This window comes from Anopheles darlingi, chromosome 2 (assembly GCF_943734745.1).
Source record: "Anopheles darlingi chromosome 2, idAnoDarlMG_H_01, whole genome shotgun sequence".
Classification (NCBI taxonomy): domain Eukaryota; kingdom Metazoa; phylum Arthropoda; class Insecta; order Diptera; family Culicidae; genus Anopheles; species Anopheles darlingi.
In genome coordinates this window covers 43,516,422-43,544,402 of record NC_064874.1, presented here as the reverse complement: position 1 = coordinate 43,544,402, position 27,981 = coordinate 43,516,422, and the positions used below count along the sequence as shown (strand labels likewise).

General features: G+C 49.9%; 2 protein-coding genes and 1 non-coding gene across 3 annotated transcripts in view; 2 read left to right on the top strand and 1 right to left on the bottom strand.

Moving 5' to 3' along the window:
* LOC125949468 (centrosomal and chromosomal factor-like) overlaps window positions 1–1,422 on the top strand; it is a 7,587-nt gene extending 6,165 nt beyond the window's left edge. The window contains 1 exon segment of the mRNA XM_049676478.1: window positions 1–1,422. This exon segment is cut by the window's left edge and continues 4,004 nt beyond it. The gene's annotated coding sequence lies outside the window, so the exon portion shown is untranslated.
* Window positions 1–3,991, top strand: part of LOC125949227 (afadin) — a 130,492-nt gene extending 126,501 nt beyond the window's left edge. The window contains exon 17 of the transcript XR_007468655.1: window positions 1,624–3,991. The gene's annotated coding sequence lies outside the window, so the exon portion shown is untranslated. The remainder of the gene's footprint in view (window positions 1–1,623) is intronic.
* Window positions 3,992–24,549: 20,558 nt separating this feature from the next.
* Trnaa-cgc (transfer RNA alanine (anticodon CGC)) lies at window positions 24,550–24,621 on the bottom strand. The gene has a single exon. It is a non-coding gene; the product is annotated as a tRNA-Ala (tRNA).
* Window positions 24,622–27,981: the final 3,360 nt, after the last annotated feature.

Genomic DNA, 27,981 nt, shown 5'->3' with positions numbered 1-27,981 from the left:
AAACCATAACGAACACACACGCGCACACACTTTTTGGATGGTCCGGCGGGACCGACGCTAAACGTTAATAACCTTACGTTCTCTACTTGAAATACTTACCCAACCAGGCGTAAAGCTAGCCAATACCCAAAACTCTAACAGCTATAAAAGAAAAACATGAATATTTCGGCATAGAAGTAACGAATTAACTGGATACATAATGGTGTAAAACCGTTCCCTCAAAAAACAACAGATGACAAAATCGACTAAAGGAAAAACTAAAACGAAAAACGAAAACAAAACAAAACTATTTAGAGGCATCAAAACTGGGAAAGAAAGAAGAAAAAAAAAAGCAAACCCGGTTACGGTTCGGAAAGTAAAATTAATATACTCAGCCAAAAAAAAAACAGAGAAGAAGAACGAAACGAAATACGCATACGCATAGTAAGGCAGCATAAATGCAAAAAAACGACTGGTGAGGTAGGTGGGCTTAGCGGGGCGCAGCATAAAGATAAAGTGACACATGCACGGACTGGTATGGAGCTAACTCTGTGGTGGCACTGCGACAGTAGACGAAGGATGTTAAGGCAGGCGTAAAACCAGGTCTTATGTTACGAGTAGAATAGGAATGTGCAAATATATACTAAACAAATGTATGAACACAAAACTGCGAGCATGGAGAACTGTGGCACAATAGAATCTCCTTACGGGACTTGTGTTCTTGTTTGTAAATAGTCGATCGCGCGATAGTGTTTCTCTTGAGCAACCGGGTGTGGAGTAATGATGACGACGATGATGCACACATGCACACAATCCGGGTGGACCTCTCTGTTGCACTCAGTCCCAGCCGGACACCCGTTAACCCGGTTAGTCAGTCAGTCAGTCAGTCAGTAAGTCATTCAGTCAAGTCAAAGTTTAGTCAACGCAACTACATTTCACTGACAAACGTTTGTAGTTTTTTGGCGGATGTAGGAGCTGGAAATTCCAATCTAACTATGGGAAGAGCATATGCAAGATCAGCAAAGGCAACAGCAGCAGCAACCATCCCGGTACTGGCGCTTTGTGTTTGTGTTTGCCGAGAGAACTGCAGACGGGGCAAAACAAAGCAAACGAATAGAGGGAAAAAGTTGAAAGGGATAATAAAAGAGAGGAAGAAGAAGATCCAAATAACCCAACCACTCACGTACGCCCTAGAAACACTAGTAATACTAATGATAAGAGTAATAAAATAAACAAAAAAACTGATAATAATAGTAGAGCAAAAGCGGAAGGTCGCGAAGAAGGCGTGAATTGGTGGTGTGTGGAACTGGAACTGAAATCATGTGAAATATTGCAAAATGTAGGAAATAAATAAATGGAAACAAAACGTGTGATGATGAGTCGGTCGATCGAGGAAGAAGCAACAGCAGGAGAAAAGGAGCAGCCTCCCTCCCCCCCCCCCCCCCATGGCAGGACCCATGTGTAGTAGAAGCCCACACCAGAAGAAGAGTCGCTAAGCAAAGAACGAAGACACAGGGAACGGTAAATTGACGGATAAAATGAAGATAAAGAACAAGCGACAACACATTATACGAACGACGACGACAAAAGAGAGAGAGAGGGAAAGAGCAGGAGAACGGAAGAGAAAGGCGAAGGCGAGAAGAGATGAAGAAGAATACAAGTAATCTGTGTATAAATTATGATAATTTAATTATTTAATTAAAGAACCGAAACAAAGAAAAGAAGGAACTACTGCAAACAACCTACACGAAACTACTATTACTACCACTAGTACTGTTACGCGTAACTACTAGTATTACTACTACCAAAACCTACTATCTACGGAACCAGACGAGCTCTAGAGGACTAAATAACGAATCGCCAAGACCGGAAAGGAAAAAAAACTCAGACAACACACACACACACACACACAACTCACGCAGAGCAGCAGCAGCAGCAGCAGGAAGTGTATAATAAACCGCGAATGGGAAGGCTGAAGTAGGGTGAAGTGGGTGGGTGGGTAAAGGAGGGGAGGACACGCGTAACAAGCGCGTAAAAGGCAGTGAAAGAAGAGAACACGGTGATGATGATGATGAGAAGGATGGAGAAGATGCGCGTGGGAGAGGAAGAGGAGGTGGAATCAAAGAAGAAAATAATAATCGCAAAAAAGGTTAAAACAAAAGCATGTCGATGGCGTTTCTTTTATTTCTGCGAACCTACGTTCACCACGGAATCGGACTCATCGAAGCGGGGCGCCACAAGAGCTCCGGCACCGGCGGAAAAAAATGATGACATGGGAATGAAGATGTTTGATAGAAAACATGGGGGTGATGGGGATGATGGTGGTGGTCTTCTTCGCTTCTGCTTCTGCTTTTTCCCTTCGCTTCGTTTCTACTTCGTTGCTGCTTAGTTTTCGATGTGCGTCTGCGGCGGAAAACACTTTAAACTGGGTCAAGTGGGGAGCGTTGTAGTGGCGTCGGTGGTTCGGTCCGTGCGGGTGTGGTGCGTTGGCATGAGATATGGTAAGCAGCTGCTAATGGAATCGGATCGGAATGTAGAGAATGTGCCACGGGGCTGGCTATGACGTGGTGGTGAGGGTGGCCAACCTGTGAGCATAAATCAAACGGAATGAGCATTATAAATGGGCATTCGGAGTCATATGGGTTTGCGTGGTGCGGTGCCAAATGCCGTAGTGAAGGTATAAGTATTGCAGAGCAGCAGCAGCAGCATGTGCACAACACTATTCATGTTGTGAAATTATGTAACGTTCTGCGAAATGGTTATGAATCGTTTCAGCAATTCTCCATTTTGTGCTTTCATCGAAAATTGTACTGTCCTGTTTTCTCTTAAACGCAAGTACTTTAATAGTTAATTTTATCGCGAAGCGAGATTCCGATAGAGAATGCGACAGGATTGAAGAGAAGACAAGAGAGAAGGGGTCCAGTCGCCGGGTGTAGGGGGCGACGCAGGTCGTTTGTCCGTTCGTCGACCTTTTGCAGCACCGTGTAGCGATGATGATGGCAATGGCGGAATCGATCCTGACAGTTGCGCACTTGCCGAGAGTTGCGAGAGTCTATCGAAGCAACCGGAGCGCTCTCTCGGGCCCACAAACACACACACACACACACAGTACGGCAAAAGGATAGCTCGCTCTCCCCCTCTCAAGGATCAATGCTCTCGCTAGCTATCTCGCTCTTGCCATACAGCTGGACCTCACTCTGTCTTTTTCGAACAATCTGATGCGCGCGCCTGTGTGTGTGTGTGAGATGCTTCCTTCCATTTCAATGGATTCGCTCGATGTCCTTTTTGAGAGCGAGAGCGCGCCCCGAGAAAGGTACTGCACCGGCTACCACCGGTTACACCAACACTAGCGCAGTGACCAAGGGCAAACAGCTGGTTTCCAGGTAACATGCGCACGCCGTCTTCCAGGCAAACGTCGTCGTCGTCGTCGTCGTCATCGGGCGTGGTACCACCCCTTCTTGCAGCAGCAGCCTCCTTTGCATTCGTCCAGGCTTACCACTGCCGATGTCGGTCCGGTCGGTCCAGGCTTCAGCGAAATTCCCCGTGATAATTCCACTCTGCCGCTGGCCTTCTTCTGGTACGAGAAGAAAAACATGGCAGATAAATTAAGAGATATACTCGCCGGATGGCTGTGACGTTGTTCACTCACTACGTCTCTTTCTCTCTTTTGCTCGACGTCTTCGATACGACTCTTTCTATCCTTCGCCTTCAAAGCCGAACAAATCCTTCTGACAAGGCCTCTGACAGGACAACGGAGGATGACAGACAGAAACGCGATTAACAACAAACGACCGGATTGAAACGGATTTGATGGCCGAAGGTGCACCGCTGTGCCTTAACCTTACTGCAGGCACCCAGAGGTACCTTGTTAAATCGTTAACGAAGCATTCTTCCATTACTTCTATTCAAGGTTCTCCGTTGGAGCGTTCTCGCTGGGATAGCTGACAACGGAACGGAAAATCATCTCGGCTCGATTGTCTAGAAGAACAATAGAAAGGAGAGGGGATAATGAATAGCGAAACTCTGAATAACTCAACGCGAATATCAACGCGCTAATCCTGCCGCTTAAATTATGCTTTTCACCATTCTTTCCCGGAGGGTTCTGACGCAATTTAAAAGACAGTCCCAGGTCTGGGTTTTCGATGCTGGCATCTCTCTTCTTCCTTCGCTTCATTATTTTTCTTCCAAATCATCAGACGCATCCGATCGGCGATCTAATAAAACCAAAGTCATTAAACGGTTTTTCTCATTCTCCCGGCCACAGCCACCAATGTGCCAAGGGAACACGGGAACAGCACAGAAGCGTGGAAAGGGTGTTGAAACCACCCAAAGCGGCCACCTTGAGGTCCTCTGGGAGAAGCTGAGCAAAACCGATTTCTAAGCAACAAAATAGCGCAGCCAATCAGACCTTCACCATCTCTCTTATCGATGAAAAGGCGCATCGGAACGATTGGAGATTGCCGTTCAGCCGAAAGGTACCACCCGGAGCATCGCATTTAGTGCCAATGGCAATTGACAAGGGAAAGGAAGCCTGCAGCGCGTGATGCGAAACAGCATGTCGTCGTCGTCGTCGTCGTCGTCGTCCGTTGTTGTTGTCGCAGAGGGCAGGCTTCAGGCCATGCAGATAAAAATCCGTTTTATGATTATTATTTTAAACTCTCCGGAGACCAACATGAGGAGGAGGAGGACGCTGGTAGAGCCGGAGGCATGGCAAATCCGCACCGAGAACCAGAACCCACCATCGACACGGGGAACGGGAATGGTGGTGGTGGCCCACATTCGCTTTTATTTTTATTAGTTTTTACGATACGGACCGCGCCGGGCTCTCGGAGGGCTGGACAAATCTTCTCGTTTTTCCATCGCTTTTATCACTTTCGTTTCACCGAACCGAATGGGGAGGTGGGAGGGCGCGGGAAGGCGTAACATAACACAACCCCGTATACATATGATCCGCAGGTAATGGTAGCCTTCGTGTGTGTGTGTGTGTGTTTAGAGCGAACGAGAAGAAAGGTGATCCGGCGGGACCGCTGTGGATGGGATCAAAGATTTACCCCCGGGAGCAGCACCTGACACCCAACCCCGGCCAGCCAGTCAGCCAGCCAGCCAGCCATTGCCAGACCGCCGCCGGTAGCAGCGTGGTGCGGATTTCAAGTTTCCATACGATGGCCACCGGCGCATAAGTTTTTGCCTCGAATTCCGAGATATCCTAGCCTGCTTGGTCGAGAAACTTTTTTTTTCTTCTCAAATTACGTCCGTTTGCTCCATCTGACAGCTGTCATAGGATGTCTCTGCGCTGCCTTTTGACAAGGAACAAATGCCATCACAGCCTGCTTGTGTGTGTGTGTGTGTGTGTGTATTGAGGAAGTTTTTCCAGCAATTATCTACCCGAAGACTGTGTCACGTCCGCTGTCACGTCCGCTTGCTTTTATCGATCGGGATTCGATCGATAAACCGTCGTCGAGTTCATCTCCAGGAAAGGATTTATGTCACCAGAGCACCGAGGAATGTACTTGAGATGAGAGGGGCTGGGAGAGCGTTGTAATGCTGCCAGCGTTGAGCTCTACTAGCAAGGGGCATAAAAGAGCTTATCATCTCTCGCAAAATCAATCGCACGAACCGTCCATCGAATGGCGACGATGACCAGCCGGCCAGCCGGACGATAAGATACAGTAAAGTGCAGCAAAGTGCAACGTATGCCAACTTCACTCTTTCCTATTCTTCGTTCTTATCGATCCGGGACCTAACGGTAATACCTGCGATGTCGCGCAATCATTTTCGAGGAAAGCTGTTCGCCAGAAAGTGGAAACTTTGTCCCCCACACCCATTCCTCTGACTCACAATGCGACGCTTCTTATCGCAGGAACTGCACGCCGAGTTTTCGCTGCAAAAGTGTCAGTGACACAGCGGCGTCCTCCTTATATATCGAGTCTGCGCGATCGCCGCTCGTTACCGGAGATGTCGTAAGCGGGTTTGCCCCCCTCACCCATTCCTATTGGACTTTAGAGCTAGGGCGAAGTTCTAGCTCCGATATCGGACACGATTGCCTTCTCTGCCCCGCGCGCCTTGGAGATGTCGTCAGTTTCGTTTTTGGATCGGAAGGTTTGATTGAGTAAGCACTTTAGGTTCGACTCCCCAACCCCTGTTTTGGGGGAATAAACGCTTTTGTTCGCAACTGCCCGACTCCGTGTAATGTGAGACCATAAAAGACGACGGCGTCAGTTATCGCCGATTGCTTGCTGCTGCTGACACAGTTTTATTCTGTAAACGGAGCCAATTTCGGCGCAACAACAACGAACGAACGCCGACAACGAACGCCGCAACGAGGGAAACGTACGAACGAACCAAAGAGTGGCGCATTTTATTCAAATATCGTCTTCGTCTCTCGTTGCGCTCCATGATTTATGGTCGTACGGTGTCGCTGACAGAATTCAGGTTTCAGACCGCGCAAGGATTGAAAGGGGTTTTTGGGTGCGGCGTATGGCGCCTCCCCCCCCCCCCCTCTCCCCAAAACCATAGTCCGAGGTCCGCGCCCCTAATGCGCTGAATATGTGTTTGTAATTAATGTCACCGAGACGTCACCGGGAATTGTGGTGCAGGAACCAGGAAACCAAAAACAAACGGAATCTCCACATGCCCGGGGACAGACAGAGTCGTTGTTGTTGTTGTTGGTTGGTTTGGTTTAGTTTGGTTGGAAGGTTAGTACTCCGCTTGGCACCGCTGCTACGGGGCCATCATGGAACGCACCGACGTAACGTTGCTTTTGCAAATTCTGTTTACGCTCCGTCCTTCGCAGGCGAGTAGCGCACTTGGTCGTCGTCGTCGCGTTCGTCGCGGTCGCGAACCGGCCATCTTTCCGTTCACCTTCCACGGCTGCCACGCTTGACAGCACTCTGCGGACTCCATTAAGAGGGACTGGTCAGCACTACCGCGAGGCCAAAACGTGGCGAGGCAAAAAGAACGACCTCATAAACCCCCCCTGGGACTGTGTCAGGACGTCACGTCGCGCAGTGATCGGTCATTCTGGTCGGTGTCGGTCGGTTGCCCTGACAAAACACCTCGTGGGAACGAACCGAAACGCGCATACACTGCTGCCAAATAGCAGCAGCAGCAGCAGCAGCAGCAGCAGCAGCAGCTCACACCTCAAAGTCATGCTGGTCCAGGTCTATTCCACACCGTCGCTCACTTCGATGACGAATCCGCAAGTCGACTCTCGGCGGCATCATCATCACCATCTGCTGCATCATCTCTTCGGTGGCGGAAATTACGATTATTTTTGGGGCCATAATATTGATTGCAGAATCCGAGACCGAGACGTTTATATATGGCTCTGTTCTCGCTCCCCTCATTTCCGTTGCACAAATTACTCCAGACCTCAATGTTATTGCCGCCATTGATTGTCTGTGCCCGTGTGTGTGTGTGTCTGTTGACTAAGCAAAGCAAGCGATGACAGTTCGATCGAATGACGTTCGCTCGACGTTCGGAAGTGATCCGAGGTTATCAAAACAAACAATTGCCCGCTGCGGTTGCGATTGCGATTGCAGCACGGAACGAGTGGAACCAGGTTTTAGGGGAGAGCACCCCCGGGCTAATCTCTGCCCCTTTCCTCTTCTTCTGTCGAGGCAAAAGTGGAACGACGTTTTGCGTCAGTTTGATTGCCCTGCGCCCGGGGACTTTCTCGGAGCGGTTAGTGGAAAAAGGGAATTAAAAATGAGGAAACGTGGTCCGTAATTGAATTGGGTTCCCTTTTTCCCCGGTCCCGGCTTATGCTTTGGGCACCCCCTCCTCTCTTTCTGTCTCTGACGTCAGCCAACCGTCGGTGGTGATTGTCGATTGAACGTGATTCAAGTCGTCGTCGTCGTCGTCGTGGTCGTACCCCTTTTGCAGATGCGATGATGCGCGATAAGTGGCGAGCGGGAAAAAGGGATCGTCGTAGTGTCATCCAACCGAGGGCTCGACGTCATTAGCAGATTCGCGCACCACCAGCCGGTCCGGGGCCAATGCCGTCAATCTACGGGGACAGACGTATTTATGGCAGACGTCATTGCGACCGTTGTTGGTGCAATCGAATCGAGAATCGGTTTGTGATTGTACCGCGCATGTGATGCGCATCACGTCAGAGGGGAACGCGTTCCAGTTCCTGCTCCAAATACTCCCCAGGTATTTCCCGGACACCGCCAGCAGCGGCACGTTCATGCGATAATGGCGTTCAGGACCGCTGGCGGAGATAGAAATCATTATGACCAGAAGGCGAAAAGACCGGGCATTTAGTGGAGATAAAAGCCAGACCAGAATCTATCATCATTACGCAGCAGCAGCAGCACCAGCTGCTGCTGCTGCTGCAATAACAAACCGAACCGAATATGAACCATACACAGACCAAAAAAAAAGGAAATAGATGGAAACAATGAGGTGCGCGCTCTAGGAGCCCCGCTAAGTGCATTGTTATGGCGTCGTCGTCGGTCTGTGTTAACCGAAATAAAAAAAAATGGAAAACGAAAAACAATCGAGATTTCCGATTTCCCTTTCCACTCCCGGGGGAGGTGTGCACTCGTTCGCTGATAGTACGCCGAAGTAGCAGCAGCAACAGCTACAGCAGCTAATGCATGAGGATTGTAAATCGATCCAATTGTCTCTAATGTTGGTGCGCGCGAGAGAACAATCGGGTAATGATTTCTATTATGACTTCTCCTACCTATTCAACTTCCTCTTGTGTTGATGTGGCTTGATGTGTGTGTGTGTGCATGCGTCTCGTTTGGTTCGAAAACACATTAAAAACGCGAGATTTCCATCGAAAAAATGCTGGGATTTCCTCCGTAATCGAGCATTCGTAGGAGCACACCAACAACTCATTAACTGATAAGCGATACTGGGCGCGATAGAATACGTTCCAATTGTGTTCTGTTAATGCAAGTTCAAAATAGTGTTGCTTGTTTCGTGCGGTGCTGCGTCACAGGCCAGATCATCATTAAGTTCTTTCGAGATCTTCCTGCCGCCAGTCTGAAGGCTTGTTTTTTGTTTGTTCCGATGCGGCCATTCCTTCTACGGTTCGAATCCGTAAAATCCAATACCAACCGACAACCAAAGCCAATTCGCGAACAACAATCGCAAGAGCGAATAATGAGAATTTCGTCAATTTAGGATGCTGGAAGCTGGAACTAACCGGCAACCGCTGTCGGTTGGGCTGTTCGCCCCGAAATAGGACTGTATGGTATTGGTTTCCTGGCATTCTATAGGCGATCAAGCGGGGATACGGTATACCGGCTTTACACCGAACGATCGATCGACACCGATCTGATGGTTGAGCGAACGTGGCAGACATCGACAGCATCAGCATCAGCATCAGCAGCAACATTGATTGATATGCTTGCCAATGCCGACCGAAAACGGTAGCATTAAACACAGACAGTTGCACAGAGCGACGCGCACTCGATTGCTATTTTTAATGGAATTCGCGCACCATGTTGTGTGTATCTCCGGGCGAGGAGAAACCATTTGGCAAGAAGATCAGACTCGGAAATGCTTCTTGAAATAATGAACCAAACGCTGGCCCCGCTGGAGGGAAGGAAATCACAGCAGCGGAATCCATCTTGCCGTTCTGGGCAACATCTGGGACTCAGCAAGCGCGATTCGCGATTCGCGGTTTAGTTCGGGATATAAAAGGCACACGCGGCCGGCCTACTACTGCTTGTTGTGCTCGTTTCGCTCGCTATTGTTCCCGTCCGTCTCGGCATGCCATGGCATAGCGTGGCCCCTTGGTCGTCGTGCATGATTATGATCAGTGAGCGTTGCAGCCGCGCATTCCATTCGCTGGTAATCACGATGATGCTTTGTTTCTGTTTTTTTTTCTGTTGCCTGTTTCGATTTTTTGCTCAACCGCAGCGGCAACATCAGCAATTTGGTTTGGCTTCGTGCGCCTCCGGCTGATTGCAATAATTCAGTCGAGGCCGCCAACGGGGGAGGGGGCGAGTGCATGTTCGAGGAGTGTTGTTGGTGCGTTGTTGTTATTGTTGCTACATTTTGAGCCCCTCGCGCGCGAAAAAAAAATCCCAATCCAGTAAAAAGCAATTCAGTTCAGATATGAACAATCGAGCAGCCCCATCTCGCTCATTAACATACGCCGCCGTCTGGGCTTGGCGATTGGTGTGTATGATGCATTAATTAAAAAGCCATTGTCTGTGAGGCGCAGTGATTGCCTCTTCTGGGGGGGTGCTGCTTGACTTGAAACTCGACTCCACTCACCGTCTACACGCACGCACACAGTGCACAGTCTAATCGGTAATCGATTGCGATCGTGAGACACAACCGCAGCAGCAGCAGCAACAGCAGAGAAGAAGGATGATTCAACATAGGACCCGCAAACATAAGGCGGAAGGTCTCTCTCATACACGGAACAGAGACGATGGACGGATATTTCCTTGGATGGATGAACGTCTCGAATTGAAGGGTTTGGCCCCCAGCGTGAGGATGTGATTAGGACCATAAATGACGAACCACCAGCATCAATAGCAGGTAGCAGCATCGGTGCTGCGCTACGTTGACTGCGATAAGAATATATGCTGGCAGGCCGGTCGGTCGGTCTTCCGGGCCTCTGGGAGGGCAAGAAACACTTTCGACGCCCATTAATTGGCCGAATGATGATGGGCTGTCGTTAGCAGAGCAGACCGGGCCCGAGAGATGGTGCCGCGAACACCAATTAACCCCCTTCGATGGCGTTACGTGCCCTCCGGTTGCTTTGACGTTCGACTCTTTTTTCCCTTTCTTTCGTTTCGTTTCGTTTCGGTTTTTTTGTTGTTGGAGAAGGAGAACTTTAATGGTCCCCGAAATGTGAATAGTATGTTAAGCAAAGTTACGAGAGCATTCGGTGAGGGCCGAAGCAAAGACAAAGAAGGGAATTAGGGAAGGGAAGGGTGTGAGTTCTAAGACACTGATTATTCGGTTAATTCGTGGGCGCAGAGAGGGAGTTTGAGAAGCAGTGAGAGTTGCTAGAATTAATGAAGATGAACTTTCGGAAAGCGTTAAGCCCCCGCCCTTCGCGAAGGGCGTTCTTAAGGGGATGGCTTTTCTGTTTTTGGAATTCGGGACTTGCCCCCCCCCCGGAGGCGATAATCTTGCAAAGGAACAGAAAGAAAGGATGGATGGATGGATGGACGGTAAGCGAAACAGCTGGTTGATGGCGAATGGTAATCGTTGCTGCTGGCAACGTCAATCGATACACACATTGAGCACTGGAGCGATTGACGATTGACGGAGCGCGTCTGAGCCGAGGATTAAATTTCACTTCCAACCGACCGGGAACCGCCTCCGGCCCGGGCGCGGGTTTGGATTTTTATGTTGTTACATTCCCCGGACCCCGAAAAAGGATCCCGACTAGCCGGGCTGGAGCTGGAGCTGAACGATCAATCATCGTCCCGGTTGTTAAAACTGGATTACGGGACGGGACGGGACCTCAGCATTAGCAAAACACTCCTAGAGTGGCTAGAGCAAGGCGAGCCCTTGCTTAAAAGCACCGGAGCACTCTCCGCAACTTTTGGACATGCTGCCAAAATCTTATCTTGACTTTCTTTCTTTTCCTCCGTAAAAAGCCGCTCGTGAGACAAATGAATGGGCCTCTTCGCGAACTCCCAAATGAGTCTTCTTTTTATAAAATGGCTGAAAGGAGGACCGGAGTGGTTCCCGGTGATTCTGTTGTCTTTTTTGTGTGTTGGGAATATGTTCAACTGAAGCACCAGAAAAATTATGCAACACATTTTCAAAATGGAACTACACGTATGGTGGTGCTGCTAGTGGCCATTCTCCCAGCTCGACAAATGAAGCTCGATCATTTTGTTAATCATCATTCCCGTTCAATATACTTTAATGAGCTGGCACGCACGAAAAAGTTGTTCCACAAAAGGCCAACGGCAGGCAGACAGACAGGCAGACAGGGACAAGGGGCAGCGCTAATCAATTTCATCAAAGCATTGGCTAAATTGTTTAATTACCAAATAGAGGGGGGCGATTGGCTGACCAATTCCGTGTTGGCTACGGCTTCCCTCCGCTCCTGGCGCCTTGTTTATCGTTGAATTTTGATCTTGATCATCGAGTTTCGAGGCCACCGCCGCCGTCGAGTAAATGATTTGCGAGCGAACTCTTGTGTGTGCCTTCTGCTTAGGGTGTATGGTTTGCTTGCAACAAACCGGCGCAGGGAATGAAATAGAAGCGAGCGAGAAAAAAAAATCGAAAAGGAAATGAAATAAAAGAAAAAAAAATACACTGAAACGAGCACAGCATAAGGAAGTGGCATAATTGGTGCTCCTATCTTCGGCATCATCATCATCATCAGCAGCAGCAGCAGCAGCGACGTCGCTCCGTCGCTCCGACGCTCCATCGTTCGTCCTCATCAGCGGACGGATTGTCTTCGAGTGAAAAAGGAGATTCCGGTCCGGGTCCGGCGGAGCGCGCGCGACATGCAATCGATAATAAAACCGAAAAAAGAACCCCCTCCCCCAGGAAGACCTGGCCGACTGCCGCATCCCGCCCCGTTTTACGAGACCCGGCCAGGTCAGGCCGTTTGGAAAGGAAATGATATGCGATCGCTGTGTTCGCTGACGAAAAACGACGTCGCCTAATGACGACGACGACGTCGTTTTCCTCATCGCGCGTTGCCTCCGGAGTTGAACCGTTTGTGAATGGGCTTTTGGAGGGTCAACATCGTGGTTCCAGCTGTGCGCTTTCCGTGCCCACTGTAGTGCCTATAATATCCTTTTGGCCTTTTGCTGCTGCTGATGGCGCTAGATCGTGTTTGCTCGTTTGGTCTCTTGCGCATCCGCGCACTTCCTCTGAGATCTCTTCACGCAACTACCGCAGCCATTACGCCGGAAAGCGAACAGAACGCAACGGAATGACGGTGACAACAGAAGAGAAAAAAAAACACAATCGACACACAATTGGTCGAGGCCCCCACCGGACTGTCCTCTCTGTCGAAAGGCCAGCGAAAATGAGGCCATTAAAAATCAATTTATGCACAATAAATCACATTAGCGTTATGATTGCCTCCGGACCGGATCCACGAATTCTCGAGGCCCCTCGCTCTCGTGTTTGTGTGTCCGTCCGGGGGGAGGGGGTTCCCGTGGTTGTGGCCTTTTGTTTTCGGGCTGTCTATCGAAGGCTTACAACATGCTGCACTCACATGTTGTTGGATGAGGTCCGAAAATGGAGCCTTACATAATGACACGTGTATCGTTGGCAGCAGAATCGGAACCGGATTGCCGTTGGAATGGTTCTGTTCTTGGGGTAAGAATGGAACAAAGCAACATTACAGTTCGCAGTCCACAGTCCTTGCCTTGCCTTGCCTTGTGGTAATAATGTGAAATTAGACAATAAACAGCGGGGAACGGCTATTCGCGACAGAGAGCGTTGGTTTTGGATGTTTGGACTTAAAGACCCCGCCATACACGTTCGGATTATCCATCATACCAATGTTTCGTCATGCATTCATACTATAGTTTCGCCTTCAAAAGGAAAATTTGAAGTTAAAGTTAAAAACTTTTGTTATTCTTTTTATCATGCCTTTTTTTTAATTATTATCAATTTTTGTTTTATTCTAGGAGCGAACACAAGACGGTAAAATATCCAAAAATGAATAATGTTGCTTGAAAAATTCTATCTTTATCTACGAACGAATGTTACAGTTGTACATCCATCGCATCCACTAACGCTCATGCCAGAACCCGCTAAGATTATTGCACAAAATGCAAAATCTGATGGATAATTTTATCGTGTATGGGAGGCTTAAGTGGTTTCCAGGATGGCAGCATCCATTCGCCACTCCTGCGCATGCGAAATCTCGCGAAGACAATCGAGAATCGTAGCAGAAGGACTCACACAAGCAGCAACAATAGAAATACCCTGGCATACAATGGCATTCATTTTACGGGGACGGGGAAAAACAACTTTTCCAAGTGGAACAGCCCAAAGCGGAGGGGGGGCACTCCAGCACCGTGCCCGGTGCCGTTTGTGTTCCTTTCGAAAGTCCATTCGGATCAAAAAACTTCACAACCTGCGCACACGTGGTGGTGGCCACAATTCAATCAACGGCACACACCACCAAGGGCAGGCAACAAACTTTGGATTTTGTTTTCCTAAAAAACAACGCGGCACGCGATGTGAGGCGACGCGACGGTAGGTAGCAGCAGGTTTGGAAGAGCGGGTGGCCTGGTTATTGATTACCACCACCACTAACACCGCTACGGCCTACCGCTGTTTAGTGGCTGCTTCAGATCGAAATTGAAATTGGAAATTAACAGCACGGGCAGCAGCAGCAGCAGCAGCAGGAACAGCAATTGATCAAACCTGCTACAGCAGCAACAGCAGGCACCGAGGCACCGAGGCACCAGCGGCTACCGATTCCGGAACAACCGGACGGCCTTTAATTGGCAATCGGAGACACATCCCGCGTAGTGCGGCCGCCCCCTCCTCTCCCTGAGAACGTGCTGCCTTGGAATGGGCAGCAGACCAAAAGGTTCTTCTTCCAACTTCCCAACAGCATCCCCAGCCAAGGCCAAACATGGTCATCGCAAACATCGATTGCGAGGTTGCATCGCAGACTGTGGCCCGGGAAAGTGGCCTCTTAGAAGAAGGCCAGTTGCAGTGTAGTGGCAGTTCCCAGTTTAGCATCAGGTTTCCATCCTTGTGTTGCGCGACGAGTCACGAGAATGGGAAAGGCGAGGACCAAACCAAACACAATCCGTACGTACGTACGTGGATCGATGATGATGATGGTGGACGACGAGACGGAAACGTGATACGCGGCCCGACCAGTGGCCGCAGTGGCCGCAGTGGCCGCAGTGGAGAGCAAGAAGTGGACCGCGAAACGTCAGGAACCATAACAATGGTGCCATATTTCAGCCAACATAAGCTTCTCGCTTCGGGAAAGGGTTTGTCGGTTAGTGAAGAGCTCCTACTGCACTTGCACTACGTCGAACACATGCCATTGGAAGAGGCACTTAGTAAGAGCATTACGCCAAAGGTATGATGAGCTGCTGCTGCTGCTGCTGCTGCTTCGGTTTTGGATGTTATTGTACGAATCCCGACAGTGTTTATGGCCAACATACCAGAGAAACTGCTAAAGGAGAGCATTCACATCCGGTCGTCCGGGAGGGAAGGAGCACATAAGTAATCCATTAGAGGCTATACATCCTGCTCGCCGAACACCGCCGCGAAGGTGGTCAACACTTGTGGTCAGGCATCGGGAAGGTGGAACCGACCGACAACTACTTCACTTCATCTAGGTTGGCAACTGCCGGATCGATAGCCGATGGCCGGTGGTGGTCGCTGCGTGCGAAAGAAACACGACCGCGTCCGCGTCAGCTGATGGCCTGGCACCAGTGTTGCGCCAAGAGTCGCTCACCGACAACGAAAAAAAACTCTTCAAAAACCATCAAACAACAAGATAACAGCTTCCCAAAAAAACCGACGACTCGGATCGGTGCTCATCATGCTCAACATGTTTCAACAGCGACGACGACGACGATGACGACGACGACGTAGTAGCCACAGAGAGTGAAGGTACGTGGCCACCACCATCATCATCATCAACAACGCTCGTGAAATGTCTGTCGAGCATGTCGATGGTGGCCCGGCGGCAATCACCCATTCCCATTGGGACTGGCCCGGGGACGGGGAGGGGGGTAGTGGTGGTGGTGATGGTTGGTGATCTTCAAACGACTCTGGCTGCTGCTGCTGCTGCTGCTGCTACTCAAGTCAAAATCCACTTTACGGCCACTCTCGACGGCCTTCGGTACTCGGATACTCCCTTACAGTCGTGTGTGTGTGTGTGTCGGATTCTCCTCTGTTTTGCATGCCCCCTTTCTCCCATTTTCCCGGTCCCAGGTCCGGCCTCTGCTAACTGCTTTTTGGCGAGTTAGAAGAAAGAAAAGAAGTTGAAGTTGATGTGAAGGAAGTAAATTGGAATGCACGCGAGATAAAAGCCATTCCACCGTTCCCCGGGAATGCGAGAGTGGAAAGCAAACGCAGCCGTTGCCATTTTGGTGGTGGCCACCACTTTCGGGGGAGAACCATTGGGAATCAAATTTCATTCACTTCGTACCGGCCGGCGCACCGACCAGACGCGAAACCAAAACCAGACAGACAGAGAGAGAGAGACCAGCGCGCGAGCATTACCAGACTGATGCCCGTTCTGGTGCTGTGGCGCACGAAAATGCACACGAATCGGCCACGGCCGCAAAACGCGACATTAGCCCCAACCCACATTTCGCCCACAGCTGCCGCATGTTACGGTTAATTTTCAAAAACTCTAATAAAACACAGGGGAAAAGAGGGAAAAAGACAGTCTAAAAAGGGGGAGGAGGAGCATGACACATTAAGCATCAAACGGCAATTTATGTCCAACAGCCACGCACATACGCCACAGACACACACTCTCTCTCTCAAAGGTAGCATTAAGAAATAGTTAAATCTAGCACGGCACCACCACCCACCCACCCACCACCATTAGGGGGTGCGAAACGGATCAGGATGTGAGATTTATGGAAAACTTGGCGAAATCACGACCGAGGGAAGGGACGCCCCTGCAGCATAAATCTCGCGTCAAGCGTCGAGCGTCGAGCATTGGAGACGAGTAAACATTGTTCAGCGACCGTTTGAGCGGCGCAAGGCGTTGCGTTTAAATCACCCAACACCCACCCACCCACCCACCCACCCACCCACCCACCGTTACCACCACCTCAGCAGCTTGGTTTCGGTCTGCCGGCGAGCAGAAAGAAAGATCAAAGTTCTATTGCACGAGTAGTAGTGCGATACAGTTTTAATCACTTTCACTGCACGCAGACGACGCCATGATGATGGTTCCAGGCCCAGGTATAGTGATGCCAGACAGCTACACCTTTCGTGCATGAAAACCCAATCCATTATCCATGTTTTGCTGCGAGCAAGGATCAGGTTCCAGGGTACGAGAAAAAAAGAAGAAGGTTATCTGGAAGGTGTCTCCGGTCTCAAAAGGTAGAAGAACATTCTAATCCGGAGCCATATCGGGGCCATTATCTGGAACGTACGAATGCTCCCTCGATGGTGTCCTTTTACTTCAAATCAATCTGCGTAACCGTATACATGGCGTGTGGTCGATCGAAAAGTCACGACAACAGCGACGACGACGACTACGACGAAGGCGGAACCGACTGTAACAGAACCGTATGGCCGTCGTATCAGATTCACTTCGGGCGCCCCGACTTTTCGTATGTAAATATGGCAGACGGTGGCCAAGGAGACGCACGCGGATATGGGCGTCGGATGTACTAATAACATGCGACATGCATGCATCCGGACCTTTGGAACCGGTGGTACGATACTGAGCCGCCGCTAGAACCTAACCTCAAATCTAGGCCAACACTAGGTCTGAGGCGGCGCTATGGAAATGCTTTATTTATCGACGGACATTTGCATCGAAGTAGACAGGATTGGAATGGAATGGAATGAGGTGGAGTATTTGTGCGCGCGCGAATCGGTAATCAAAGTCGCCTTTTATTCCTGTCCCAGAGAGATACACACAGAGAGAGAATGTTTGACGTCTTTTCCTTCGAATGATACGCATGTCGCTCTCACTCTGTGTTTGTAAATGGATGTTGTTGTCAGGATTTAATTTCCATTTCCGCTGCCAAAGTGCCGCCTGCGAATTCACCAACTCTCCTCCAGGGTCCAAGTGTTGTCGGACAACTTTTGTCGGATGTCGGATGCCTATATATGTTATGCCCGGGCCCTGCGCACCATTTTGAATTCAGCTCTCCTTCGACATCGTTTTTTTAGGCAAATCGCCGGACCACTTGTGGGGGGGGGGGGGGAGACCCGGTTCGTTCGGGGTCCTCGCGGTCAAGCCGACTCAATATTCATAAATTCAAACGCCAAACGCTTCTCTCCGTGGGGGGATTAGAATGGTAATGCATTCGGCGGCATTAACAGCAGCAGCGGCAGCAGTTCGTGCTGTCCTTGCCACGATAGCTGGAGCCGTGACAACCTCGAGGGCGAGTGTCATTGCACCGATTCCGCCTCATGCGAAGGGATGGCGTCTCGTCAATGGCGCGCCGTCTATCATTAAAGCTCATTTGGAGTGAAGTCGACGCAAAGCACTCAAGGCACCGAACCGAAGTACCCGAAGGCAATTTCGCGAAATCGGCGCGGCGCAAAAAACGCCGGAGAACGGTCCGTAAAGCTTCTCCAATTTGTTTGTCTCACACCGGCCACGGCTCGTGGCTACAGCTGGCGCCCGGTTTGCCCTTCACCTTCCCGTGGATTCGATGCGGATACGGGTCCGGATCTAGGAACGGATCGGATCGAGTGCCGGCGAGCGCGATCGTGTTACAGTTCGCCAGGCCCAAAGCCTCTTCAATTACTCATCTTCGCGGGAAGTCGCGTCAAGCGGAGCTCGCTGGAAGCCCTATAGGTGGTGGTGGTGGGACGACCTTTTGCTTGTTTCTTTCCTCGCAAGCCGAAGCCTTTCAAGCAGTGGGCTCCGTCCGTCTGTTCGCTATGAATCATTTTCATCATTTGACTGACGAAACCCGGCATTTGAGTCGGCGGTACGTGCGTCACGTTACGTCGCGCGTGTTGGGTAAGTCGGACCCACAACCGGCAACACAACCTGATAAATGACTGTCATTTGCATTTATCAGTCCCTTTGATGATCCAGTTACTCGGTGGACCCGTCCGACTGGAATTAGCCGAGGTGTCGCGGTGGGTTTTTCTTTGCCGTGGACGTCATTCGCTAAATTCCGGATTTCCGTGGACTCACCAACCGGAATGCGCGGTTGTAAACGTGAATCGATTGGATCGTTATGTGTGGGGCACCGTGCCGCTGTTGGTCACCTTGACCGGCGACCGGAGAATGTTCGATCGATCGATGATTCACCGGGGATGACTGGCGGATAGCGTTATTAGTCGTCACTTTATTCGCCGCACGAATTCCGATTGGGCTTTCGGTTTCGCGCCAGGAAACGGATCATGCGGAACCGCCCAGCAGTCGCACTTTATGGCCACCAGTGGCCACATGGGACGGAGACACAAAACGATAAAGTGCGGGTGTTACGGCTGTGTTTTATTGAAGAAAAAACACAACATTTACTTTGTTTTCGTTGCATTGCTTATTGCTTTTTCATCGGCCCTCGAATCGTCAGTTGGGAAAGGAAAATTATACGCCCGCCAGCCAAGGCTGCTGCCATATGGACCGGATATTGTTTTAATACGATCGTTATCAGCGCGCCGCTGACGTGACAACAACGCGAACACCGCGCCCCGGTTATGTCCTTTCGCAATTAAGAAGGTGTAGCCCGGGGACAAGGCTGTTCCGATTTTTCATCCGAACGATGGACGAAGATAACAAATCTGACGGAAAGATGAATGGCCCGGGGCGCGGATGTAATCAACGGATCCATTTCAATAATGTGACATTGTATTAGTAATTAGAAGTTCAATGGCCATACGGATGGAATTGAATGTTAGATGTTAATAGAAGATTAAATGTAACAGCATAAACTTAAAAACCATTTTTTCATTATAGCTAATCTACGGCACTCACAATACATTATTGCATCAACTAACGAGGGAGAATGGTAGTTATGAGACAAGAGTCTCGCTATAAAACAGCATGCAGCAGTGCTCCTTCTAAAGGTTAGATCTTCGAAACCGAACATTAATTATAACAGAAGATTAAAACAGAAAACTTGCTTGAACGGCATAGCAAATAAATCCTAATAGCCTGCAATGGAAGAGGCTTTAATATCTTGTTTCACAAAAAAAGTGACCTCAATCCTGCGCATGACAACTGTATAGCTTGAGACTTATATTTATAGACATCTTTTAATACGGAAAAGTCAAATACAAACATCAAGCACATTCCTTATACCTCGATTACTCAATCATATTTGCAATGTTTTGCGATAATGAGCTGCAGTTTATTTCGTTGAATCATGCACATTGGGCATACATTAAAATATAGAATGGAAGTGAACTCTCGCAATACAATATTGCAGGGACTTTATTTGACAATTTGACAACAGCGCAGACTTTAAAATAGGATACAGTGTAGACTGTGAAATAGGGACTCGGGACTTTGCCAGAAAGTCCAAATCGACTTACGAAGTACGTGCTTTAATTCTTTTGAATCTAAACCCTTACTGTAATGAAAGACAAGTGTAATGTCTTAGCACAGAACACAATGACTCAGCCACAAAAACGTTAAACATTTTGGTACTCGTTGCTAGAGATGTCATTCCTCGCGTTTGTCGTTCACCTGCTGTTTATCGCTCTTTTTTCGGTTTCCTACGGCTTCTACTACCCACTGGTCGGTCTACCTGCCAATTTACAACCCTAGAGTTACATCTTCGTAGGAGTAGCGCTGAAAAAGTTTGCAGCATTTGACGCTGCAGAATGTAATGTACCTTGGCTAGATGCTAATGAAGTTTTTCAAACTGTTTCTCACCTTCTCTCTCTTTCTCTCTGTCTATCTATTCACCCCAAGCCAATCAAGCCACCAGAAAACCCCCATTAAATACCGCGATTGCTAGCTGTCCCGGAGCCCCGGATCGGTATCGGAAACGCACGGAAAGGTCACCTTTGGCCTGAACTGCTGTGAGTGGGCACACAGGAGAATGCCAATTGGTGGGTAATAATGCAGTGATGCCTGATCACTGCTGCCATTCCGTCGTTTATGTTGATGTGCGCACGATGGGACAGTGTCACCGGTAATGGGTATGGTATGGCATGGCACGGCACGGTCCCCGATAGTCGTGTCACCTGGCATCGTGTCATGGTGACGCAGGCCTCCGCAGGCCGCTTCGAACGATCGGGGTAGCGGAATGGAAAGCAATAGACCCGGTCTATTGCCTTCAGGGTGTTGGGGTGCTGCGTGCCGATTGCTGCCGATCATTACCACCACCACCACCAACGGGGAAGGGGGGGTCGGGTGGCCCCCACGACATTATCTTGATTGTCAGACACGATAGTTGTAGAGCGGCTGCAGAGAGCGTTAATTAAAATCTACAATCGAAAACACCCTTTTGCAACCCCCCGGGCCCGGGCCCGGACCGGCTACCCTTTTACACCAACATCCCTTCGCCTCTCTGTCCCGGGGCCTCTCGTGGACGGCCCCGTTGTCGCTGCTGCTGATGTGCCAGCGAGTGCTCCGTGGCGCGCGCTAATTCCCGACGTCTCGCGACGCCCCGGCAATTGTTATTTTGTGCCTCATTTTGACATCACGTCTGGTTGCTGCTACGTCGCCTCGTGAGCTGCGATGAAGATAATCGTCAACATTAGCCCCCCGCCCCCGTTGCTGCCGCCACCGTGGTCGTGGCCACGGCCACAGTCGCAGCCCGTGTCGCGCATGTGTCTGGGGCGGGCTTTTAATTCGCATTATTAAGCTTGATTTATACTTTTATTTTCGTTTCGTAGGAAATTGTTGTGAAGTGTTTGGATTGTGTTGGCGATGCGTTAGGTATCTCCCCGCCAGCACCGCCATCACCGCCATCACCGCCGCCATTACGCTCATCCTGTGGTCTGTGGTGTTGGGGCACATGGTCTGGGGGCTTTCTACTATTTTACTCACAATTCCGAGTGACATTTACCGGGCAAAACGTGGTCCTAAATAGATTAATCAACGAGTTCTGCTTTACGTAGGACATTTCTCTCCCTTCTGGGCCTTCTGTCATGGTTTGAAGTTTGGTAATGCTCCTGATAAATCTCTTTAGAACTCAATAACAGCTCGTCAAAGACTAGAAGTAAATCAATAACAAAACTATTAAGTCAACAGCTTTATAACGACCATTTGACTAAAATTTGTGTTTACAGAGACTAGTTATAGTGAACAGATCCTTCCAGTCAGCCGATGAGGCCGTCATTCATCGCCAAGGTGGCCCTAAATGCTGGAGTCGCTAATTTGATGGCGAATTGCTCTATGAAGAAAGCAAATAGCGTTTATCTTAGTATACAGTAGCGATTTATCCAATCTTTTCAAAACTATGAATGTGAATTGATGACGTTAGATGTTGGACTTTCTGCACCAGGAAATGATTGCTGCATTGCGAGGCTCAATTTTCGACGGAAAAAGGATGCACTACAACTAGAAGTATCAACCCAAGATGATATTAAACCCAAGTACTGCGCGTAAAATTAACAATATAACCGCGTAGACATGACAAAATGATGCTGAAGCATTGCAACGTTTGGTTTCACGTCGGTGAGAAAGACATTCTACACGATCCAACGAATGTACAGTGTCGACATTCCTCCTTCGAATTACCATTTCTTGCTGATGCAATGGCACATGGTCCTTAACTGTGCTGCTAAATTTGCTTAAAAGAACGAATTGTTGGCTGAAAGAGAACAGTCCCTGGTCCCGTATGGTATGACGATAGTGATGGTGTGACGCTTAGAAACGGAACGTCAGGACACGTCACGTTGCAGCAGCAGCAGCAGCAGCACACATCTTTCTATCAGTCACAATCTCTTTTTCACTTTCAATTGTTATGTTTACCTTTACGCCAAGTTTACGAACCTGTCTAATCCTGTTTAGAGTTTGCGTGACGCTCGTCGGACACCAATGGCCAGCAACGGGGGGTTTGCTATAAATCGACTCGTCCTCTACCATCCTCCCCTATCATTATCGGCCAGGGCCATGGCGCCCAAACACGAATCACCGGAGATTGATTAAAACCCCGTCATAGCCTGTCATTCAGCAGCACGCTTGCTCGCGGTTGTTGTGCGTTCGATGGGCATCGAAGGAAGCGGCTCGAAAAAAAAAACACACACACACATTTTAGAACCCCCAGGGACGATGCTGCACGAGGAAACGGATTTACGTCCGATCCGCTCAGTAGGCTTACGCTTGGTACCGGAACAAAACCCATGGTAACACGGGAAGGGAGAGAGCAACAGAGGGAGCGAGCGAGAGAGAGACGTGACAACGGTGTCGCTGAAGTGACAACTGACGAGGCGATTGTTATATGTTTCGCCATTAGCACCACGCTCGTGGCACAAAGTATTTAAGTTCGCCATTAGGAACGTCGTTGGAGGAGGCGCAAATCGGCGACCGGCGGCGGATGGCAACAACGCCTTCGCCTTGGCGTGGCGTGGCATGCCGTGGCATGGTCCCGGTGCAAGGTCTTGGCGGTGCCATGTGCCAGGGTGCCCAGGAGGTGAAATCTGCCTCACAGCAGGCAGACCATCATTATACACACATACAGTATGCACAACAAACATTGCTCACAGTCCACGCACACCCGCACGTGGTTGTTGTGGCCCAGTTCCCTCCGGCGCACCCGTCCTCCCTCCCCCTTGTCCTATGGCGTGGCGCAACCAAACAGCCATAAAGCCAGCGCCGTAAACGCTCGCATTTCTTGCCTTTTTTTTTGCTCCATTTCCAGCTTCATGGCTGGCTGACTGGCTGGCCGGCCAGTCGGTGGCGGTGGTGGTGGTGCTCGGGCGGAAGTTCAGTTTGTTTCGATTGTTTGCGAAGGATTAAATTCGATTAGGTAATTAATGGGCTTATTTATGGTACCCGACCCGACCACCCCCCCATCAATGGGGTATTCTGCGTGAGGGCCGCTTCTGCGTGGTTTTTTGTGTGTGTGGTGTGTGTTTGTCGATCGATTAATGTTATTGTTGCCGGGGCTCCGGCAGCTACTAATAACTGCTGCCTTCGCCATCGCTAATGGATCCTTCAAAGAGCGCGCTTTCCGTTATGCTGATATTGATCTTTTTGGGCGCGCTTTGTGCTGATGGCCCCCCCCATCCCACCGGGTATCATCGGTGTATCGCTGCTGCTGCTGCTGCTGCTGTTACACCTTCTCAACACCGGCAATCGTCCACCGGCGGCTGATGATTAGAGCAGCGGCATATAATCGACACAAAGTTGGTCAATACTAACGCCTGGCTATTGGTTGACTGCTTTATGGCCTGGGGTGGTGCTGGTGGTGCTGGTGGTGGTGGTAATGAAGCGAACACAAAGGACGATGCTACACGTTCGACATCGATTGTTTCCTGCTGCCGGTGGTGCTGCCATCGATGCTATCGTGAATCGATCGTCGTCCCCCTTTTTAAGGTTCGCAATTGTGTCAGCTTCGAGGCATTGTTCGAGGCCTCCTCGCGGGCAAACGCGCACAACAACAATGTAAACCACACGGAATTGAATTGGAATCTGTGTTTTTTTACGGTTCCTTGTTGTTGTTGTTGCTGTTGAGTGTTGTTCCAAATATCAGCATTTTGTGTTTGCGTTACTTATGCTTGCTGTTCCAATTTTACATTGTATTGCGTTTGTATTGCGGGGTTGCCTTCAACGTTTACGAAGTGAATTTAATAATTAATGTCCTCTCCCCCTCCCCCTCCCCCTCCCCCTCCCCCTCCCCCTCCCCCTCCCCCTCAAAAAATGTACTTGCGTCAGCATCAATAACAATAAACGCGCTAATTATGGTGAGATGTTGGTTGAAACGCAGAAACAATGGTCAATGTACAATGTTGCATAGAAAAAACACAATGTTGCTGACGATAAAAATAAACACTTCCGCATCAAAAAAAGTTCTCGACAGAGCTTGGAGACGCCGGGGATTGAACCCGGGACTTCTCACATGCGAAGCGAGCGCTCTACCACTGAGCTACGTCCCCGTTGGAAAACCACGCGTCAAGTACAATTTTGTTCTCACCGTCAGAACTCTTACCACAGACGATTGGCTGCTTCTCTCGCGCGCGTCCATCGCGACACACACCAGCACATCATCGTTCACACGCGTCGTTCTCGTTCGTCTCCGTTAATCTTGGTTTCCTCTTTTTTTTTTTTTCTTTTGCTCTTTTCCGTCGATCCGCCTTCGTCTTCTGTCCCGTCGTCTGCTCGGATCGTGCGCATATCAGGGTCGAGGGCGGGTGGTGTGCGCGCTTTACGTTCATTCATAACCGGACGACACCACCCCACCTCTCTCTGTGCACCCGCCCGTCGCGCATCCCCCCACCCTTCGCAATCGCACCCACCGTGTTGCGGACGGTGCTCTGTGTGTGCTCTGCGTGTGTGTTCGCGTGGGGTCGTCCCGTGTGGAGTCCCGTCCCGGGGTCTGGGGTTTTTATTTTTAAACTTCGTCAACCCTCTGTGCCTTTCGCGGCTCGTCTCCCGACTTTCCGTCCTGGGACGACGACTGATTGTGTGTCCGTTTCCTGTTTTTCCGTTCGCGACGTCGCCGACAAATACTTCAAAGTGACAGAACCGTCCTCGTCGTTGTCGTTGTCGTTGTCGTTGTCGTCGCTTTTGCTGTTGTTGCTCTTGGTTGCTGTCGTAGAGGGGGTGACCATTAGATGGATTTGATGTTTTTGCTGCTGTTGTTGTTGTTTTTCATGCGAACAAGATTACGAGAGGCAAACTGGTGAGTGTTCGAGGACCTTGGACCAGTTTCGATGTTCCGTGTCAAGAAGACATGCAAATGCAAAACAACTGCCAAAAATGGCCTCCACTACCACGGTCCCATGTTGATAAAGAACTGCAATGCATTGCATTGGTTGCTGTGTTTGTTGTTACGTCGCTTCGCTTCGCTTTCGGTTCCACTGATAGTCCGGGATCCGATGCAATGAGCACTTCTCCTGCGTGTCTCCTGCCTCTCCTTCTTCCGCGTTCCTCCTCTTCCTCCACACTCTGCATCCCGTTTGGTGACCAAACGATCCGGACTGAAACGGTCCTCATCACGAAAACGGCTGATTATCGTTAAATGAGCGTTGCTGCATTTAAAAAAAGGAGGGTTTAATTAGTTTTTAATTGCATTTTCCAATTCCGTCCGTCCGCTGGCCACGGACACACCACCGACCATGGACTCTGGATAATCTCTTGTGGCACACGATTTTCGACCGGACCAACCAACCGTCCGTCCGTCCGGCCAACCGACAAACTACCACTTACGACGGAGTCCACCACGGCACGAGTGGGCCTTTCCCGGGGTATCCGCGGCGGCCCACGACTGCCGACGGCGAGAATACATAAGAATGCCGCCGCTGCCGCTGCCAGAATGGCAACTATTACGGAGAAAAAAGGCATAAAAACACCCCATCATTAGAGGGCTGGAGGGAAACGGGCAACCTGGCAATGACAGCAACGAACCCAGCGATGGCGGCGGCGTCGAAGGCAAACGGAAACGGAATGCGAGGGAGGGGTGCTGAGTCCTCGCCCTCTTTTCTTCTCTTCCCCGTTGCCGCCTTTCGGTAAAAAGAGGGAAAATAAATAATTGCATCAAAAGCGATAGCGCGCAGCTCCCTCAACCAACCCCTACCAACCGGATTCGAAAGGAGGTGCATTTTTGATGCTAACGAACATTAAACATTAAATTATCGCATTTTACACCATCGAAGTAGGCCAGGCCGGGGGCAAAAAACGGTGAGGGGGGGAAAGTTCGAATTTCCGAATAACCCATGGGTCCCAGGTGGCCTGCTAGGATTTGTTGCCACGGACACACACCCAGCCAGCCAGACTATGAATAGTTGATCTTCGGCCTTTTTTGCTTTTTTGATACAACAAACCCCCTTCGACATTTATATGCTTCTTCTTCTTCATCGACTCCTACATTTCCGCTTAAAATATTAATGCACCAACGGGGGAGATACAATGCAAAAGGACGCGCATGTGTGTCTGCGGATGAGGTTTGGAATAGAAACCAGTTCGTTGAAGTGGAACGCGCACATAATCTGATTGGCCGGTCGTCGCGGTCCGGTTCTGAGAAAGTGTTTACCGCCATCGCTAATCCTGCTTATCGGGAGGACCGCCAGCGCCAAAGGGAGAGCAAACAGTGAACGCAATGTTTAACCACCGCGTCTGGGAGTCGTTCGACAAAGAAAAGATGCTCGGTGCCGCCCGGAGAACGCCCAGAGACTCCGCGAGATCCGTTTTGTGCAGACTCGTTGTGGCCATTGTTTCAGGGCGGAATATTGTGCAACACACAACAACAACAACAAAAGCACACAAAGAGGAAGAGAGAGAGAGAGAGAGAGAGAGAGCTCGGGCCCACGGAATGCCAGACCGATGACAACATCGCGCATTCATCGCGAGTCAGGTCTCAAGCAGCAGCAACAACAGCAAAAAGAAGTTCTAGGCAATTGAGGGGGTGAATGACAAGAAGGGAGGGGGAGGGGGGGGGTGGGAACAAAGTTTAAGTACCATTTAGGGCGACCATAAAATCGAGCTCGAAATTGGCCATAAATTCTGTCTTAAATCGGCACTTTCCGCCCCGGCCCCTTGGCCCCCTGGCCTCCTCGGTCCTGTCGCCCTCCAAACGCTCCCAAAATGCCTCAGAAAGGGGGTGGGGTGGCGCATACCGAGGCGGTGATGGTGATGGTGGAAAATTGCTTTAGTTTTTCTCAATCCCGATCCGGTTCCCGGATTTTGATTCCGGGACGGATGTGTGTGTGTGTGTGTATGCCAAGTCGCTTTCATGTGTCGCCTATGCTGTGGGGTGGTTCCGCAGCATATAAACCCGCATGTTGGCAGTTTTCAAACTCCTGCATTCAAGGCCCCTCCCGGGTTCGCTGAACAATCGATTTTCATGCCCTGGCGGGGGGTGTTAGTAGAAGGGGGGGCGAGGTAGATTTTCAAATAAAACGTGAAAGAAAATCGAAAAAAAATCACAAAAAATGCGAGAAAAAATCGCTTCGAAAACAATGTCGCACTAGCGCAGACGCGGCGGGAAAGGCCAGGTGAGGGGAGGGTCGTTAAAATTTGGCCAAAATGGCCAAAACTGTCTCACCTTTCCTTGAGCACCTCCCCAAAGCATGTCGTCTTTCCGCCAAACGACGACGACGACGACGACTTCGACCGCGTTTTGGGGCAACATTTAAATGTTTAATGTCTAAACTTGGCGTTTAGCTACCCTTCGGAGCGCCCGCTAGGTGGATGAGTGGGTGGGTGGCAGCTGACCGAAACGGAACATTGCTTCTTCACACCTCAGCTCGTGGCTCAAACGACATCGTCTTCTGGCAGCCAGTGTAGCCAGTGTTGGA